This window comes from Anser cygnoides, chromosome 2 (assembly GCF_040182565.1).
Source record: "Anser cygnoides isolate HZ-2024a breed goose chromosome 2, Taihu_goose_T2T_genome, whole genome shotgun sequence".
Taxonomy (NCBI): Eukaryota; Metazoa; Chordata; class Aves; order Anseriformes; family Anatidae; genus Anser; species Anser cygnoides.
The window spans coordinates 132,457,585-132,478,808 of record NC_089874.1 but is presented as its reverse complement, the minus strand read 5'-3'; the positions used below and the strand labels follow the sequence as shown (position 1 = coordinate 132,478,808).

Sequence of the window (21,224 nt, the reverse complement as noted above, 5' to 3'; positions counted from 1 at the left end):
TCCTTTTAAACAGAAGATCAAAAACCCAAACCACTTTCTATTTTTAAATGTTGTATTTCCATAAACAAAAGTAGACATTTGAATAACCACCTTATTAAGATTAGGTGTTCCTGAAAGGGAGCCCTGTTTCTCTACATTTATGACTGACCACAATACTAAATTATGCAAATCTTAAAAGTATGTTTGAACAAAAGACCTATATAATTTATCTGGTTGAGATTTTTAGTTTTAATCTGTGGGACTGATTTTAGTGCTGACAGAGGTAAAGATTAAAAATCCATTAGAGCTTCCACAGGGCAGTCAGAAGGGTTTTCAGCAGGGCCCAGAATAGACTTGCCAGATCTCCGTGGACGTATAACCAGACTCTGAGCTGTGCTGCCTCCAGAATATCCTGGGGCAAGTTTAACATTCTGTAGGCGGAAAGGGGATAAGACTTTTGAGCAGCACTTCTTGCTTTCACAGGGCTTCACAGAGCCATAACCCTGACAGTACTGCTTGGAACTGTTTTGGTGGGCTGCCTGTTTCTAGTGGAAGTGGGAAAGGCAGTATTACATAGGGAGAAGGATGCATGGAGAATGTGGCGTCTTAGGTTAAAAAAGGGTAATGTTCCTCCTTGTGAGCATAAATCTCCAGTTCAGTCATGCCAGGACTTTAGCAAGACCAGAGTGCACTTTCAGCGAGGCACTTGACAACCACCCAGCCCACCCAGATCCAGCTTCTGGAGAGATGAGCTAAAAGGAAGTGAGAGAGCCTGTGGTCTCAAGTTCTGTGTTTTGGAGAGAGAAGTGATGCTGCTGTTGTCACTAAGAATACTGAAGAAAATATTGTTGCTTGCTTTGATGCCCTAAACCCAAATGATTCAACAGCTCTGCTATGTATTCAGTCAGAATCTTGGCCACTGTTTCCCTAAACACAGAGTGTATCATTCATGCATTCCTGAATTCACACAGCTTTACCCTTTTTATGGAGAATAAATGATGAAACAAAACCTCACTAACATTTGCCTTACTTTCCTTTTATGTTTATTTACTTTCCATCTCCATACTGTAATTTTCTATTTTTGTTCCATTTTTTCTTTTTCTTTTCCAAACTTTTTGCTCTTTTTGCTTTTCATCCCTTCCACACTAGGTTTTGTTTTTCCTTCTCTCTTGTTTTGGGAAGGCTTTTCGAATTAATTTTTGCACTTCTTCTTACCAACTTTCTGATTCTGTTTCTCCTTCTGATGTCTTTGTCTCATGCCTTCCTTCCTTTTTTTTTTAAAAAAAAAAAAAAAAAAAAAGAAAAAGAATTCTTAATCCCTCCCCATTTCTGAATCTTCTTTCTGTTCTCTGGCATTATACCAAAACACTGTGCAAATAAATGTCTTTGTGGGGACTTTTATCTTTGGAAGGGTTTTATAGCCATGAGGTGCCACTCCCTAGCATCCTTGTAGAGCTTGCATACAGGCTCTGAACTTAGACCCCTAAAATGTACGTTCAGCTGCTTAGCATTGGTGTCTAAACTTGAATAGTTTGAACCTCATTCTTGAGCTAAGTGCAAGAACTGACCAAATGCTTTCCAGTACTCAGATCTACAAACATGTAATAGAACAGAAAGTAATTCGCAATTAACCTCCCTTAAAAAAGCAGAGGCTGATAGAGTTCGCTTTAGTGTGCTCTAGTGATTGGGTTCTGACCCAGTTGTTCTGAGTTCTTGAATGCTAAATCATCCTGGAAGTGGAGAGGGCACTCCTGCCCAATTACATTGCATGCCTTCATGTCTTGTAGAGCTCCCATGAGCTGGCTTCAGTCCCCAGGAAGTGTGGTCACCTGTGTGGTAGCAAGTGGTCATTTTTTACCAGAATGCAGCTAAACATACAGAGACATCTTACTGAGCTGGGAGTTTGCAGGGTCTTGGTTCCTTCAATATGACACCAGAAGAAGGATAATCTGGAAAAGTCAGAATGGTAGCTTCTTGTTTTAGCAAGAGAACAAATCCCTGTTCATGACCTATCCCAGAAAGGCTCTCATCACACAAATGAAGTCTGTCCGAGGCAATCTCTTGCTTCAGAAGATAAATCCCATGATGTAGTAAGGATTTTTCATCATAATCTGTCCATATTTGGTATATTTCTTTTCACGTACCTTTCTGTGGTACTACTTTTCTTAGGGTGTCCTCTGTGTCTCTTCCCTCACTGGTAACCAACAAGAATGCTGCTGCTTCTTCTTTCCTTCTTTTAATTCCACTTCTTCAAGGACACTGCTGCTGACCAATTCTACTATGGAGAAAAAAAAAATACTTCTGACAGCTGGAATGTGTGGTTTTCCTTCATTATCTTCAACCTATGACTGCGTCCAGAAAAAGAGAATTTCAGTACCTCCTAGAAAGCACCAATCTTTCACCAATTTAACACTAGCAAATGTCTTTATATGTTTCCTTAGTATGTGGCAAATTTCATAAGAAGCTTTGTGGACAGGCAGTGGCTCCTTCATTTGTGGCTAAAGCATTTGTTGCTTTTGCAATTTGCAGTGATTGCTTAAGAAAGGAATGGTTTGTTTTTGGAAGGCTGCTTTGAGTTCAGTGGGCTCTGTGCATAGTTAACGACAATGCTTTAATTTTGTGGTGGGGGTGGTGATGCAGATTGTGCTTCTTGGAGTCTTTGCTGCATTCTTACAAATTACATGTTGAAGGAGGCCTGCTTTTGGTTTGCTTCAAATTTAAAGTAATCCCCTCCCCCTGCTTTTATTAGACCAGGGGTCAATTCCAGGAGCTCTGGTGGCAAAAAGCAGCTGAGCAACAAACACGTCTGATCCCTGAAGATTATCTGATAAATCTCCAATGACTAAGGGCAGATGTTCTGGCTTGTATGCCATCTCCTTCCAGTGCCTGGGAACTGGGAGTGCTACCAGAATGTGACTATGCTCAGAAGATTTACACTTATCAGAAAAGTCTCTTACAGTCATCAGCGCTGGCGCTTTGCCTAGGATAAGTTTGGCACAGTGATAGAAGGGTGACAAGGTGGCTAAAAATCTTCTTTGTCTTCTGCTTCTTGACTATATGTGAATAAGAACAAATCTGATCCTGTTTTCTTTTTAAGTCAACATTTGTTCAAAAAATGCAGAAGAGTAATAAATGAAGTAACAAACAAACAAGACTGAGTGGAGGCAGAAAGCCGTGAGATATAATGACAGGTTAAAAGTTAATAAGTGAAGTTTGGCTGACAATAACACACTGCTTTTGATGCCCACACTGATTCTGTATAGTGTCCAGAGTAGGTTTAACCCTGGGATGCCTGCACCAGGCACCACCATTGTGCTGGCTTGCCTAGAGCTCGCATGATGCTGCACACAGGCATCTAATGTAGGCTGGGGGCCCTTCTCTTATATTCTTGAGTAGACAGACACATGGCAAATGTGCTCCATACCGTACTACATGTGTTTGTGAGAGAGAGAGAAAGCAAAAGTATCCATAACTGTGTCCTAAATGAAAAACATTCAGCATTTCAAACTGAATCAGGGTCTTGGCTTGTAATAACAGAGTGTCAAAAATTAACAGCTAAATTAAGGATTTATTTTGTTTGTCTGTGTAATCATTGAAAGTACTTAGGAAAAACTAGGCTGTCATTTGAAAATAAAACATCTAGAGTACAGCTACTGCTTACATGATTAAAATACGTAGCTTAAGAAAGCAAAGCCTGTCATATAAAATGTTACAAGTCAGAAAAGCTGTACTATACCATTATGGAAATGAAAATAATGCAAATGCCTTTTTTTTTTCTTTTTTTTTTCTTTATATTAAATTACAAGCTGCTGTTATATGCTTTTGTATAAGATGGTGGAAAAACTGGTAAAATATTGTTATGTGGGATACATTAAGTGTTCGCATAATTACATACTCCATTGTAACACAGATCACAGGTGTCAGGTCAAAATTCTGTCCTCTAAATCAAGAGAAACAATTTTAAAGAAGAGAGATAAGAAAACGCTTTCTTCTGAATATTCTCTAGTATCTCATAAAGTGATCCTCAAGTATTTTGCTGAGTTTCCCAGAAATCAAGGTTTCTCTAAATGTTATTTTTACCTTTCTATGCTACTTTGTACTTGAAATAAAATACTATGTTTGAAAAACCTCCTCCCAGCTGTACTGTCCTTCGTCTCTCAGCAGGGGCAGTTGAGCAGAGCAGGAAATCTCCAGTGCCCGTTATATGATGCAAGGATACTTGGGGAAAGGCAAGCTTCTCCGTATTGCCAGGTTCTCCCCAGACCCAAAGCATCACTTGACAACTGCCACTGGATCTGGCCTATAATAGAACCTTACAGCTGAAAAACCTCTCAGGAAGTCATCCAATCTATTTCCCTGCCCAAGACAGGATTATCTACTGCAGTGTCATTTCTGACAGATGTTTTTTTTCTAGCTTATTCTTAAAAGCCTTTAATGATGGAGACACCACACTCTGCCTTCTTTTCTTCCAGCAGAATAACTCCAACTCATGTATTCTTTCCTTTTCCAATATATTTTCTAGACTTCTGACCTTTCTTTTGGATTTATTCCAATCTTCTTTGAAATGTGGTGCACCAAATTTGGCACAGTACTCCAGATGATGCTTTGTTCTAGAAGAGGCAAATAAGAGAGTTACAATGTCCTGTCAGCATCTGACTTTTTGTTGGATCTACTCAAAATTAGTTTAAATTCCTGCCATCTATCTTGATGGTATGTCTCAGATGGAAACACCTTACTATTGAAAACAACAAATCTCTTCACTGAGCATTAACAGCAATAGTGTAATATCCATCTTTACTCACTCCCAACAGTAGATCTTTTGGCCCTGTGACCAAAACCTCAAGATACTTAGTCTCTTAGACAGTTTGCTGAGCTTATATTGTTTTACAGAATTTAACTGTTAAAATCTTGGAAATTTTCAATTTCCTTAATGAATAGTAATGAGGCATTCATTGTTTTATTTGTATATAATTCAAACTCTGAGTTCTAGAGATAACGATATAGAACAACTGTTAAGTGTTGGATATCAGGTCACTGTGAAGAGCACCAATCTGACAACAAGGGCCAGAGTTAAAGCTACGATAAGATCATGCTTGGCACATGCTTTTGGAGCAAATGCAAGCTAAAATTTCCACAGTGTAAATTGCCATAGTTATGTGAGGATACAGCTATACCTGTACCATCACTGGGGGTGAGCCACCCTTCCTGGCCTTGCCAGTACCTAAGCATCACAGGTGGCCATAAAGCAGTGACCACATAATGGCCCTGCTCATTCCAGAATGGGTAGACAGGGCTGGGTGTCCTGGGCAAGGCTGCATGCTGCCTATTCCATCCCTGTCCAAGAGGAGGAACTGATAGGTGCAAGGCTACCTGCATCCAGTTTACCACCTCTTGGAATCTTTTTTGTTCAGCAGCTCAGCTGTGGGCCTGAGTGAATGCTTTGCCCGTCCTACCACTGCAGGAATATAAAGGTAGTGTAGATCCAAAGTTCTTTTCATATTTTTCAGCTTAACAAATGGTATGAAATTAAATTGTGGTCTTTTAGGCCTAGTTTCTAGTAAAATAGTCTTCCTGAATTTCCTGGGGCAGACTTGGTTACATCATGCCCAGTGACATGCTGTTGGCATATGTGGTAGACTGTAAAATGGAGAGAAGTGAATCAAAGGCATGCTAGTATTAATACATCTACGTTGCTTGCTGCTTGAGGAATGCAGTAGAAAGGGAGTCATATGTAGTTTATAGAAGAAATGAATACATTCCAGATGTTAACCATGCGACCAAGCCTTGTATATACAAAAAGGGTTTTCCCAGTGCCTATATTTAATCTCCACATAAAAAGACAGGCTTTCTAAAACCCTTCCCACTATATGTCAGAATAAATTGGGGACATTTTTCATCTTGAATCAGAAATTTAGAAAATAATACCCATCTACTTTAGTACTTGTTTATTCAAAAAGATTTATTTGTTAATGAGAAACGAAGATTAAATGCTAGTGGAAATCTAATGCATGTGTAAGTTTTGACCTGAGGTTCCTGCTCCACCCACTGCTTGTGCCAATATGGTTAGGTAATGCCAGCCCAGTGGAATATCACAGGGTTTACTTGGTGGAACCAGACCCAACAGGCATCGCAACTTAGGATCTTTGCAAGATCTGGTATTTGCATTTGAAAAAAAAAAAAAGAGAGAGAGAGAGAGAAACAGTAATGTACTTTGGGAATTGCTATTGTTTCTTCAGTACGGGAAATCTGGAGCATGTATATTCTATTAACATTAATTTGAATCAGAGGCAAGAAAATATACTGCATGTATTCATCATTGGACAAATGTAAAAAAATTTTCTGGTGAAACTGTCTTTAGGTCTGATGGCATTTTACCTGGTTGTTCTGAGGCTGAACTGGGAGCAGGGGAAGCTATATGAAATGTCATATTATATTACCTTTATATATTGACAGAAATTAATGCCTTTCAGTATTAAATATGTATCCAAATCATGTGATCTATATATCCAAACTAATGTATCAATGGCAGCTCAAACTTAACATTTTCTCTATGTTCATAAGCAATCTGTAAACCTCGCTAAATATTAGTCTACAATATTTAGTCCTGTAAGTTGCTAAAATAACTGGTAGTGTAACTGTGAATGATCAGTAGATTCAAGAACATTGTTAGTCGCTTAGAATCAAATCATGAATGAGATAAGAGATAAAATTTTTCAAGTTAGTCATTGTAAATTATTTTCTCATCTCTAATTATTGTTGTGATGTTAAAATATACAATACACATCATAACCAAATTGTAGTGAGCATCTTAAAAAAAAACGAAGGCACCCCCTTGGAGCCCAATTTGGGTAAAGTAAAAGGATGGAGTACTCCTGTCCTCTTCTGTTTGAAAGTCTGTGGAAAGAGAGACAGGAAAGTTAACTGAAGAAGAAACTTCTGATATTTTCTTTGTTGCACTAAGTTCTCTCCAGTGGTTTTGTGACAGATCCCATTCTGGGACAGATCCCAGATCAACCTACTGTCTCCAGTCCAGGAGAATCAGGCTGAGGCTAAGGCTCCCTAACATGAGGCATATCAGAGCCAGGGTGGCTCAGGCAATGCCTGTCCTTTCTGTCTCAGCCAGCCCTTTCCCAATGCTACTATGCGTATCCATATTCAGTATGGCATCTCTCCCTTCTGCTGCCACAGAAGTCTGTGGCTCCATGCTAGTAATAAGCTCAGAGAAAAATAAAAAATAAAAAGACCAAATAAAAATAAATAAATAAAAAAAAAGGTTCAAAATACACTTGAAAATCTGTAGGTTGGCAAAGTTAATGTTGGGATGCTTGACAAAACCGAGTGTAAGAACAGGTTGCCTTCAGCACTGAGGCTGAGCCTTGTCTTGTGCCAAAAAAAAGTCATAGTCAAACCCATGCATGTGGAGAGCTATTCCCCTCCTCTTAGCTCCTAGGACAAGTGATGCTCAAAGTGGCTGTGCTGTCAACATTTTAATTTTCATGCAGAAATTGCTCTGAGCTAAATTTCTTAGAGGACTTGATGCATGCCTTGCATGAGGGACATCTCCACGTTAGCTTTGCCAGCTCCTCCCGTGACCAGCCATGCTCTACAGGATTGAGGGGATGCTACTGTGGAGAATGTGGCAGACTTCAGCATCATTCCTGCAACCATGAACACTGTGTGCCTCTTTCTACCTATGTGCTGCCTTTCTGCACTCAATGTGTTAAATCTGAGCTGTGGCTTGCCAGTATGCCGGAGGTGCAGACAGTGATCTCAGATAAACCCACTTATAATATTCAGGATGTAGATGGGAGTTCTTTGAAGTCAGTCCTTCAGTTCTGGTCTGGCGGGAAACACGAGGGACAAAGAGGACCCCTGGGGGGAGATGCAAACTGCTCCCACCCAGGGTGCAGGAAGACAAAGAGACAGTGAGAGAGATGGGAATGGTTTCAAGGAAACTTCTCAACTGTTTAAAAGCTGATCTCAGTCACATGAGGAAAAGACGGTCTCTGGGAAATGCTGACCGGGGACATTTACTTGTCAAACGGCCGTAAGAGGTTAAGGCATTGCCACCATGCAGGTGCTTTTTCTCCATTCACTGCTGAGACATGGAAACTGGGTATCAGAGGGCTTATAGTTGGTTCAGTGCAAAATAAAACAGGACTGCTCAAAAGACTTTGGATACAGGCCCCATCTGTTATTTCAAAGTATTTCTCTGACCGTTGCGGCCTGAGAAATAACATCTCTTTAAATGTGTCTTCCTTTTGACCCTCAGCACCATGTGCCCCCTGGGTACCAGTGCTCTCGGGATGGCCCCCTGGCTCCGTGGGAAAGGCAGCATGGCCAGATGCCTCCCAGCACCCCGCCTGCAGCACGGGGATGGATCTGGCCCACCCTGCAGCCACAGAGGCTCGTGAGAGATTGCAGGGCTGCTGGCTGATGTGGGACAGCTGCCCAGGAGGCCAGGCGCACCATCTCAGAGCAGTGGCATGCACTGTCTGGCTTGCCCGCTCCCGCAGCTCTGGTGAGTAGTCCAGAAGTGGCTGCTTTTGGGTTTAGCAACGAATGATACACATTATGCATCAGGCTCTCCCATCGCTTAGCACCTCCAGACTCCTCCTGGCTGTTTATATTTAAAAATAAACCCTAACAGTTGCTGTTCAAAGTAAGGACTGACAGCCTGCGGCATTTTTATTTAAGCACGCTGAGCTGAAACTGAGGAGAACAGATAAGAGTTAACGGGTGTTTGTAAAACAGGCAAGAAAAAGGATGCTGATTCGTGAACCTTCACCAGCAACAAATTCCATGGCCAGGGAGCAGAGACGCTGAAAGCGCAAGAGCCAAAGGCTCTTGCTTTAAATGTAGGATTTGACAGGAGAGCAGCAGGGTAGGACCTCAGGGAATGACTAAGCAAATACTTAGATAGAAGGTCTGTGAGGTAAGCAGGACTAAATTGGTGCATCACTTTGAAGGTCAGCAATGCAATTTTATGTGTAACTCTAGATTTAATGGGCATCCATGGCAGAGCCCAAAGTACAGGAGTGATGTGCTGAGAGAAATCAATGCTGATGCTCTGGCTGCAGCATCCTCACTGGGAGGAGCCGAGACAGCCAGTGACTACCGAGAGGTGTCTGAAGAAAACAGAACTCCTGCGTGTCCCTGCAATTTTCAGCTTAAAAACAAGAGGAATTTATCTCCTGCTTTATAACGTACCAAACACTGAATTATTTTTTTTTTGCAGCAGTGACTGCAAGGGATGTCTTTGTTTCTCTGTTTTCAAACCTTGACCACAGAAAATGTTTGCATTCCCTTAAAATGTGCTAGCAGTTTGCAACTTGCAAACATTCAAACCACTGTAATAATCACATTATTTCAGGAGATTTTACCTGGAATGCTAAAATATTTGTAGAAACTGCAATTCTGGTCCCCCTCCCCTTCCCTCAGATTTAAGTAATAGAATGCTAAAGCTCATAGCAGCAAAACTCTGTTTTTATCAAGTCTGAATAAGTGCGCTAGTCATAACAAAATGAGTATCTCCGCCTGTATCCCAATGGGTTTCTCTCCTGTGTCAGTTCTTTCTCTGATGAGATGATTTTTTGTCTATATATAAATAAATAGATCTGCTCAAGGCCCCATCTTTCTTTTCACTGACATAAGTGATAATATCGTATTTGTCCTTCAAAGTCATGCAAATGGAATCCTCAGGCTCTAGATAATAAATGCTGGCTAACCTGATTATTTTCTTTAAAACATAAATGAGATTATTATCCCCCTACATTTTCACACACTTTACAAACTCCTGGCAGAAAAAGGAGAAGATAGATAATAAGATACTCGAATCACTTTCTTACCCTGTAATTAGCACATGAAAAAAGAACTTATTGAAAACAATAATTCCTCAGTCATTTGTCTTTATTTTAATTTTGCTTTGAAACCAACATATTTTCTCTGAGATTTCATTAGCAGCCATTTGTAAATGAGATTCTTACTGGTAAGAACCAAGTTTGAGTGCTCCATCGCATTAAAATTTAACATTTTTCTATGGCTTAATATAACTTTTTCTTAATGCAGAGAGACTTTTCTGTGATGTTCATAGTTTAAAGGGCTGGATATAATTAAGAACATAAGTGCTTGAAAGTAAAGTGCTTCAATACCTAACTCTGAGGCATCTGGCTCCTCATACAGAGTCCAAAATCTAAAGTTACCAAGTACAACAAACATCCATGCTTAAGGGAAGATTTAAGCATCTCGGAAAAAGATCCAAAATGGCCAACAAGCTGAATGAGCAACTCCTAGGACAGTTTTAAAGCCTTTCACAGGGGCTTCCTAGGCCAAAGGGAAGCACCTTATTTTTATTATTTTTTTTAATCTCTCCTGAAGATTAACTGAATTACTTCAAAATAGTTGAGTAGAGTGTTTCCCGTTTAAAAATAGTCTCTGGAAAAAAAAATACATAAACTGCCTTTGGAATCAAAACTGGAAATTAGGATGGTATTTCCCCTGCTCTGTCAGTGCCAAGCTGAAGAGCCATTCTCCTTCTGCGTGTCTGCTCCCAGATCAGAGTTTTCCGACCCATAGCTGAAACTGTAGCGGGAGGAATGGAGAGCATTTCCACCAGCTGGTGGGCAGTTAGGCTAGTCTCCTCAAGCATGCATTTTAATGCATTTTAATTCACCGGGAAGTGGTTTAGCCATTTGGTCCTATGGAAAACATAGGCAGGACCTGACCTGGCTGTATTTAAAAGAGACAACTGTGACTTCTGCAGTTTGATGTAAACTTACCTTGTCTGTCTGTGCTAGGAAACTGAGGTTTTTCAGTTACAAAAGTTTCACCTGACTACCTAAATCCCCTAATGTGCTCTAGGCCCTAACCCTTACTCTTTACCAAAACCCTCCTTGTTGCATTTGGTTAAAACTGTGTGGTCAAAACGCTCTTTTCACTACTCCACTTTCACATCACAACTCCGGCAACAGAAGAGCCCCTGGGGATTTCTTCTGCTGTCAAAATGTGCTTTTGCAAAGTGAGCAGTGGGAAAAGGAGCAGGAGCCGTGATTTCCGAGCCTGGAGCAGAGCAGTGGCTGCCTGTTGCATTGAGACGTGCAAGGATACAGCTTCACATGAGTCTGGCAGAAAACGAGTCTGCTCTGGGCTGTTTGGGCTCTCTGGGACCAGCCCCCTACCAATGGATTTAAGTGCACAGAGGCTGTATTGCCCCCAGCTTTGCTCTGGAGGCCTAGGGCTGCCCTCCTGCCCCAGGATGGGCTGCGGGATGGACAGATGGATAAATAAATAACTAAAGAGATACATAAAATCAATTCATCATCCTTCCAAGAGAGCTCACAGGGGAGAAAAGCCTAACCAAACACCCCTGTGGGGTGAAGTTAAGCTTCTGGTGATTAAATTAGAACAATAGTGCTACCAAGCAAGCCTAATCTTGCCCCTGACTCTGTCTTCCTCTTACCTGTTTCGTGTATACTGCCTCTGCTGATACAAAGGCTTGGTGATATACAAAGGCATACACAGTGTGTACCTGTGTGCTCTGTGAGGAGTACCATGGGATTCATCTGTTTCCAGGGTTCGACTCTGTCCATAAATTGCAACTACAGCTATTTCTGCTTGTTGCTTTGCTAGTTTAAAAATGTAGTCACATGAGCAATAAGCGTTCAAATCATGTTGTTATGTGCTCATGGCTGATTAGCTGACTTTGGGTGTAAACGTGACCATCAATAAAAAGCATAATGAAAGCTTGTTATTTTTAAACGTAATTAAGTCAAAGGAAAAACAGTTCAGCATGACTGTAGAAATAGTAATTGGTTCATTACCTGTAATCATGTTAGCCTGTTCACATTATCAGAGGCGATAATTGGATAGGGAAAAAAAGAGAGAATATATCACTGCATACACAGGTATGATCTGTATGTTTACATGTGTGTTAATATATTATATGTAGTTCATTAATAAAATTTTAGATAAAACGGGAGGACTATGGCAATGCAGAAACACAACTACTGAGAAAATCTTAAAGGTACATTGGGAGGTGTGAGCCAATGAATGATTCATTCATCAGCTAAATTTAAGTAGAACTAACTCATATTGTTATCTTAAACTCCAAGAGTGACACCTTGTTTTAGTGGAAAGAAGCTCTTGTCCCTTCTCTGTTTTAGTACAAATCGTTTTTGAGAAAGGCAAGGTATGTTATCAGCACTTGTCTTTTCCTTGCAAAGCAGCAAAGCAGACGTGTAGTGGGGAGACCTTTACAGGAAGTTGTCTGGTTTCGTGCTGCATTTTTCAAAGTCTCATTCTGAAAGTTTTCATTCTGTATCTTTAGAAGACTGATGAAAGGGATTACTTGCCTGAAGATAACCTGTTGGTTCTGACAACAAACTTGGCCTTTGTTGAAGGTTATGAAATTTATATAAATATTTGATAAACTGGTTCATGAGAGCAACTCCTGTCATTTGTCCATTGTATTTACTCTTGGTTTTCAGTTTATTGGAAAATATCGTACTGCAGTGCCTTATAAACTTCACTAAAAAGATATCATATAAATCCAACAAGTAACAGTAGGATCATGGATCACAGCCCTGTGCCCTCTTCTCCTCTGACATGCTAATATTTCCCACATAAGGCGGCCTTGTGGACAGCAGGATGTCATAGATTTACCTGCTGCCTTTGTTCATTTGGTCCTTCAGGAAAGGCTGAGGTATTTGCACACCTCCAGGAGGTATGTGCCTCAGCATGGTAATGCCAGAGTTTGGAAAGGCCTGCGGAGTATGAATTGATTGCTGCTTCTTGGTTTATTCTTCCCACTTTTGCTTATTGTTTCCAATGCCATTGTTATGGGAACTCACTGAAATACTTTTCTTTGACGAGGAGGAAATAGCATGGCCAGCAGGGAGGGAGAGGGGTTGGTAAGAGTATAGTTTACTACCTTAATGTCCAGGATCTGGCAGCAAGAAACTGTCCAGGTTTCCTCCTTAAAAACTTCTTATTTATTTGTCAGGGGGAGAGTATGGCTGAATGACCACCGTATGGTAAAAGACTGAGCCCCAGATGACAGACAGACAGGTTAGATGGACCTTTGGCCTGCCCCAGTAGAGCATTTCTTGTGTTCTGTTTGTACAAGAAGGGAGGGATCCTAGCTAGACAAAATTACCAAAGCAATGACAGAGAGGGGAAGGCCCAGTAAAATAATTCTGTATTTTGTAAAATCCTTCTTACCTTTGCTTCCTGGGGTAGAACTGAGGGACCTGGAAACTTAAGAGTAGTCCCTTCAAAGCTTATAGCATGTGAAATATATGGAAATTTTCATGATTACTGGTAGGCTGCAATATCTGAAAGACCATGAGGACCAAATAATGTTTGGATAAGGTAAGACTCCTTTTGGAGTGAGAGTACTCATGTTTATTTTCAGTAAGGGTTTATAGGAATTACTGCCTCTGTGACCTGCTTGGGAGCTCAGATCAAAGGACCAAAGTCTCCTAGCTCTAACATTGACCCTTAGGGAAAGAAGAGAAAAAATAAGGCAGCTATAGAGTGATCCTTCCCATGGTATAATTTCCCAGCTCCTAGCAATCAGCAGTTTAGTGATTTTTTCTTCTGAGCCAGAGGTTGCATCTGGGCTTTCATGTTTAATAACCAGTGATATACGTCTCCTCTATGAATTTGCCTAATGCTTTTTTAAATCCAGATGAAGTTTTGTCCTCTGCCTGATCCTGTAGGCAGTGGGTTTCACAATTTAATTACGTACTATATAAAAAGTACTTTCATTTGTTTGTTTTAAACCTGCTTTGTTTTTCAGCGAAGCAAATACTGACAGTAATAATACCACTTTGTTAGTGTAAGTGCAGACATGCTAGGAGTTTCTGCTGGCAGAGCTGTGTTGATTAGGGGTCACTCCTCGGCTACGTCAAAAGCTATGTTGACAAAAATGGGAGATATGCCCTCACTTAGGTAGGCTTCCAGGAAGAATAGAAGGGCAAGTTACATTCTCCTCATACACCAAAGGATTTTGGCATCTAGTCTGCACTTGACTTGCTTTCTAAGGTTGCTGAGAAAGACCTTTTGTTTCAAACCCATAAGTGAATCTTTGCCTTTTGTCTGAGCCTCTTTCAGGTGCTTAAGTAGGAAAAAAACATACTTATACAGTGGATGTTCAGATATTTGACCATTATATTGTACTATAGCTAAATAAGTTTAACTGTATGCCTAGTCTCCCTTTGCCAATGTACTGAAATGTGATTTCTTTCTCTCTGGTGGCCCTCCTCAGAAAACCTTTTCATGAAATAAATTTCAGGTGATAGGCTGATCTTGGCTCACAGGCGCACAGAGAAACCAGAAATCATAACATCATGAGTTTGCTGCTCCACTCACAATACTATGTTTATACCAGGCTGCAATATTGATCCACAACGGAAAGTACAGAAACTTTCTGCATGAATCACAGAATCACAGAATTGAAGGGGTTAGAAGGGACCTCAAAAGATCATCGGGTCCAACCCCCCTACCAAAGCAGGTTCCTTAGAGCAGGCTGCCCAGGTAGGCGTCCAGACAGGCCTTGAATATCTCCAGAGAAGGAGACTCCACAACCTCCCTGGGCAGCCTGTTCCAGTGCTCTGTCACCCTCACCGTGAAGAAGTTCTTTCGCATGTTGGTGCGGAACTTCCTGTGCTCCATCTTATGGCTATTACCCCTTGTCCTGTCCCCACAGACCACTGAAAAGGGGTTGGCCAAATCCCTCTGCCTCCCACACCTCAGGTATTTATACACATTGATGAGATCCCCTCTCAGTCTTCTTTTCTCCAGGCTGAACAGACCCAGGTCTCTCAGCCTTTCTTCATAGGGAAGATGCTCCAGGCCCCGTATCATCTTTGTGGCCTTCCGCTGGACTCGTTCCAGGAGATCCCTGTCTTTTTTGTACCGGGGAGCCCAGAACTGGACACAGTACTCCAGGTGAGGCCTAACCAGGGCAGAGTAGAGGGGGAGGATCACCTCCCTTGACCTGCTGGCCACGCTGCTTTTAATGCAGGCCAGGATCCCATTGGCCCTCTTGGCCACGAGGGCACACTGCTGGCTCATGGTCAACCTGTCATCCACCAGGACCCCCAGCTCCTTCTCCTCAGAGCTCCTCTCCAGCAGGTCGTCCCCCAGCCTGTACTGGTACGTCGGGTTGTTCCTTCCCAGGTGCAGGACTCTACACTTGCTCTTATTAAACCTCATTTGGTTTCTTCCTGCCCATCTTTCCAGCCAGTCCAGGTCTCGCTGAATGGCAGCACAGCCTTCTGGCATGTCAGCCACTCCTCCCAGCTTTGTGTCATTGGTGTACTTGCTGAGGGCAGACACTATTCCCTCATCGAGATCGTCGATGAAGATGTTGAACAAGACCGGACCCAGCACCGACCCCTGGGGAACACTGCTAGTCACATGTCTCCAGACAGACTCTGTGCCGCCCATCACCACCCTCTGAGCTCGGCCAGTCAGCCAGTTCTCAACCCACCTTACTGTCCATTCCTCTATCCCACACTTTCTCAGCTTTGCTATCAGGATGTCATGGGAGACAGTATCGAAAGCCTTGCTAAAGTCAAGGTAGATGACATCCACTGCTCTCCCCCCATCTACCCAGCTGGTGATGCCATCATAGAAGGCAACGAGGTTGGTCGAGCACGACTTCGCCTTGGTGAATCCATGCTGACTACTCCTCATAACATTCTTCTCTTCCAATTGCTTGGAGATGGCATCCAGAACAAACTGTTCCAACACCTTTCCAGGGACAGATACGAGACTGACTGGCCTGTAGTTTCCTGGAAATGCCTATTGAATTATGGTTATTGAATGCTTATTGTCCTTTTCCACACCTGTGAAAATGGTCTCTTGAGAATTCTTTTCCTTTTTGTGGGTATTGACATCCCACTTTTGTCTTTCATGTGAAACTTGGGCCTACCTAATCCACAGGTTTTGACCAGTTGTTCTGCTAAAGTCTGGCATGGTTGGATGACCTTGTTTTCTGTGCATGGTTTCAGCATTCACTGTTTTACCACCAAGCCTTATTTTTTTTTCCTTAATCCGCATGAAACCCTTTAAAGTCACCCTGTTTTTGTTCATTTTCATTAAGTAAAATGAAGAATTTGCTGTTTTGTGCACCTGTATGGAGAACACTGTGTTTGTGTGTGGTGAAAGCCTGCTCCCTTTTGAGTGCCTTGTTCAGTTTTGGCTGCCCTAGTACAAAAACTGAAATTGAAGCAGTTCAAAGATAGGTTGCAAGAATGATCAGTCTTGGAAAGGTTTGAATGTGAAAGAGTAAAATGATGAGCCCTGCTTAGTTTAGGGGCAGAAAAAAATATGAGGAGCTTGACAGTTACATAGTAAGTAATGGATAGTGCAGAGAAAAAACACTCAGTCCCTCATATTTGCTTTTTTAATTACAAGGGGAAAAAAGGCAAAATATTCAGTAAAATATTTCCCTTAAGCAGTTTTAAATTTGTTACCTTTTGACAGAACTTGGAATAATATGCACAAGTTATTATACAGTGTATTTGAATAAATGGAGAATCTCAGCTGTATTACAAGCAATGAAGTACATGAGAACATTTTGTTGTTCAATGTTAAGGATGGTCAAGGTTTAAACAAGTGCCTTCCTGGATCACCTCCAGGGCTTTAGAAAGCAGCTTTCTCCTTTTGGGAGGTTTGCCATTATCTGCCGTGGAATTTCTTAGCATTTCTATCGAATGATAGAGGCACAGGGAAGCCTTGTCAATGAAAGGATGATGAACTGTGTCTGGTCTGGTGTTCTCTTGGCTAAAAACAAACTGTATGAAGGATTTTGACCACTGTAATTGATATAATAATAAGCATAGGAAACAGAAAGCTTCTTGAACACTGAAAGTGTACATCTGTAAGACAGACTGTGGCCTGTGCCTTAGCATGCATGAGTGTTTATGCATCACACTATCAGCTAGAGAGCATGTGAAAGACTTACTGTGCACCGGAGCCTGCCTGTGTGAGTGAACATTCAGCCAGCTTTCCAAGCCTTCAAGCAAGAGGTGTTACTTTCTGGTTAGTCAGAACAACTTTGGAGGCCTCCTAAATGACTTTCCTTGGGATAATAATGGGTAGACAACTAATGCTCCTGGGCTTTCTAGCGGGACTGGATCTGAAGGCAGAGTTTACAGTGTTCTTCCACAGAAACAGAAAACTGGAGGGAATGCTGGTTCTGCATAGAGGCATTTATAAACTTTTTGTTTGTATGCTGAGAGACTGAAGATATTTGTACTGAGGCTAAACATGACAGTACCTGATTTGCAGTATTTCCGTCAGATAACATGAGATACAACTTGTATTTTGAGGCAAAACAGAAAATGGAGACATTTTCATATGGGCTGAGCTTTCTGTACAGAACTGCAAAGTACTGTTCTCCAGTTGTTGTTCCTTGTTCTCTCTCTCTCTCTCTAACATTTTATTTACAGAATAAACATCTTGGACCTTTTTTTTTTTTTTACACTTTCAAAGAGGTCGACACAGGTACACTCCACAAGCAGATTTAGAGACTAGTGTGACTTTGTCAAAGATCTTCTGCATTTCAGGTCTGAGAACAGGATGTTAAAAAAGGCATGAATCTTGCATGAATCTGTCATTAGCAAAGCTGTCTGCTTCCATTACTTGAATGTGTCCTCCTTTGAAGTCTTTCCTGAAGAAACACGTGCTGCCTAGCTGACAAAACCACTGCTGAAACTTATCACAATGTTAAACACTTGCACTTTCCTCTTGTTTTCTCGGCAAACTCATGCTTTTGAAAGCCGAGAGAAAAATAAGGGTGTAGTGGAGAAGTGGAAATATGCTGAGCTGGCATTACTTTTGAAAGGAAGTGGGAAAATATAAACCCATCCTTAGAGTAGGTAGGGTTGTTCTTCTAGTTTTCACAGGAAAAACAGTCTTATTTGTTCTGAGTAAAAGCAAAATGTAAATACTTCAGGTAAAACTATTCACCCTGGTCCAGGTCCAGGAACTCATTAGAATTTTAATTAGTCTAAGTTTGAAATTACTAAACATCCCTTATTTCTCCCACTGTGCTGAATGACTCCTTTTAAAGAATACTCTCATCTGTGCAAGTGGGCAGATCCCATTCTGGGTGACTTGACCAGAAAGAGCAGCAGAAATGGAAGATTCCTTTTTTTTTTTCTTTTTTTTTCTCATTTCTCTCAAGGTGTCATCATATGCTTAAGGTGATTTTGGCAGTGGATACTCCAGATAACACCATCAACACTCGATGATCCCTATCAATTAATCCATGTGCTTAAGACAACGGAGAAAACAGCACTCTTTTATTTATAATATAGTGCAATTATTAGTGTCTGCTTCTAAGGAACCACATGTGAGGCCCCGTGATGTGATTAATCAGGCATTCCAGCTGCTTTTGAGTGATCCCAGCACTGACAACTGAAAGCAGGAGGAATTCTTCTCCAGTGTAGCACAGTTTATGACATCCTGTTATGCAGTCTGAAATGAACTCCCATGTCCCAGTGAAAGAAAGCTAAACAGTTTGTATGGGAATGTACATAATCACTAAGAATTTGGCAAGGACAAAAGCCAAGTCCAGGGCCACTGATTTGACAGTCTCATGTCTCATCCAACGTCTGTTGTTCTGGTGTTTCTTCCTTCTTAAATTAGGAATATGTTCTTGGCCTGGTAGAAGGTACACAGTACAGATCATCTGAGGCACGGCTGAATTTGGGAAAAAGCAGACCTGTACTAGATGCTTAGCTGCAGTTTTGTTTTTACAGAGCAAGCCTGTACTTTCTTCTCTGCCTACCCAGCAGTTCAGATCATCAGAAAAATTTAAAAGCTTGTTCTTTTTGTTTTGTTTACTTAAAAAAGCATTCCATGTGTAGGCATTCCTGGAACAAAAACTGCAGAACAGGTTGTGAAATAATCTAAGACTTTCACCTAAAGCTATATTAAGACAACCTGCCTACAAGGGAAGGAATAGATAACACACATTACATGTTTAGCAGGACCCCTGAAAAAAATACACAGCACTGGCATTGCATTTTGCAGGCTTATGTATATGTTTGTGCTATGCTGAAGGTGATTTATGGAGCATATATGCACATGTAGCTGTAGAGCTGGCCAAAGCATTCACTGCAGATAAATCTGGAGTTTATTCAATAGATCTCAAATCCACTTTTTCATTATTTGAGCAAAAGAAATTAATGATTGAGTGACATACAATAAACAATGTATTTATAGGACTGAAAGAAACTGTTGAGCCTGTGATTCTGCTCCTCTGTGACCTAAAGCAACAGGGTCATACACTGTTATCCAGAGGAATTTGAAACCATTCATGATTAACTGTCAATGTTATTGTACCACCTTTCCCTAGATGCAGGTTTTTAGGTCTGAAATACTACAGGGTAATTTTGCTGCAGGCAAATTAGGTTAATGCACTCTTGTTCCTACCATTCCAAACTCAGACTGAGCAGTCCTCCTCAGTTCAGCACAACCTCAACTTGCCCAACGGCACCTTGCTTTGAGATGAGGGGGTGCCAATTTATGCTCTCTAGCAATCCAGTTTTACACCCAGGCTGATTAAATAAACTTAGCAGTTTATGTAGGTGGTTATATTCAAGAAAGCACATTAAAGCTATAAGATGTAGGAGACAACATGAAAGTGAGAATGCCTGTCTCTTAGAATAACGATGTGAGATCTTGTTGAGCAGCAAGCTCTCTGAAGAGCCTAGCATTACCCTAGCATTACCTCCAGTCGAAGAAATGAGATTCTTTTTTTTTTTTTTTTTGTGTGTGTGTGTGTGTGTGTGTGCCCAGCACAAATCTTCTTGGTAGTTAGAGAAGACCAGAACAAGTGGGAGAGCTCTCACTATACCAATGAAAAAAGAGACGTATGGTGTGGTATATAGAAAGTATAGTGTTATGCCAGTCAGCATATTTGGTATTGTTAACAACAATGCATTTCAGCTTATAGCTATCACTTTGCATGCTTTTATTACAAAAATGGCCGAATGAAAAAACATTTTTTTTTTTAATGGAACCAAAATGTCGCTTTTGGTTTAATGAATGTTGTGTTAGTTTTGGCGACATACAGTTCTTAAAGGGAAACATACTCTTTTCGCAATTCTTCTGTTAGGCCCCATATGAAGATACATAACATTTCATTTTTCATTTTGTTCTGTTTTGTTTTTCTTGCACACATAATATAAATAGAACATGCTAGACAGGATAAGTATCTTAAAAAATATGGAAGGAAATTCCCTGCTAAAGTTCCCTGGACTAAAACTTTTGTTTGTGTGCTGCAGCCGTTTTGGGTGCCTTAGGTAGTGCAAGGAAAGGGAGGGAAGGAGTCAGCTAGTAACAAAACTACTGGAAGTCATCTCAGACCCTCTTGCATGTTTTGGTCCACAGCATGGCCATCCACAGGGCAACCAGAACTGCAAAGAAAAAAGCCCTGATTCCTGCCCTGTAAAAAAAAAAAAAAAAAAAAAAAAAAAAGTCAGTTTTCCTTATCTTCATGTTATTTATGTATTTATTTTTGAAAAAAAAAAAAAAAAGAGCAGTTTGTCAAACATTTAAGGTTGACAGGCAAGTCATGTTGTTGCAATGCAGGTAAACACTGCCATGAGTGACACTGACTGTGTCACTATGTGCAGCATTAGCCAGGGAATTTGAGAAGACAGGCTCATGAAAAAAATATGAATGTTGTCAGACAACCCTGCATTTTTTATTATTAAAATCTTGAGTGAATTTAGTGCTCATGAAAGTGAGGGACTAAGCTTCTCCACACATCTCTTTCAATACATCTCAGTTCTGACCTGCAGCACCCTTGCTATTCTAGTTACGAGCCTTGAGCAGAGATTGCTCACCATGTCAAATTGTGGTAGTTTTGTGAAATGGATAGCTGAAGACTTCGATAAGGCCATTGAACATATTCTTATTTGTGACCCGAGCATGAATTAAGCCCAGGCCCTCAAAGATGACAGGCCGGTACCAAAGATGTACACAGCACTCACAAATTATGTATCTCACTATACCTCCTTGCACTTAAAATGAAAATGCTCAGTTGGCAATTGCTCAGTATTGCAGGCTTTACTGTTGCTCATGGAAATCAATAACTCCTATTCTTGTAGGTATTTGGGGGATTTATTCATCGGAGCAAGTGTTCTGAAAGAACCTTCCAGAAAGCCCTATCTCTGGGAGCCATGGAAGCATCCTTTTGCAAAATGTCACATTCAAAATGCAAG

At 41.0% G+C, this 21,224-nt stretch overlaps 1 long non-coding RNA gene across 2 annotated transcripts; it reads right to left on the bottom strand.

The window, feature by feature from the left end:
- Window positions 1-663: 663 nt before the first annotated feature.
- LOC106030580 (uncharacterized) lies at window positions 664-5,218 on the bottom strand. Of its 2 annotated transcripts, none has more exons than XR_010829728.1 (4): window positions 5,154-5,218; window positions 4,511-4,589; window positions 2,124-2,257; window positions 664-1,247 (listed from the first exon to the last, which is right to left on the bottom strand). It is a non-coding gene; the product is annotated as an uncharacterized lncRNA (long non-coding RNA). The 2 variants fall into 2 exon arrangements; XR_010829729.1 differs by having other exon boundaries at window positions 2,124-2,254.
- Between the last annotated feature and the right edge of the window lie 16,006 nt (window positions 5,219-21,224).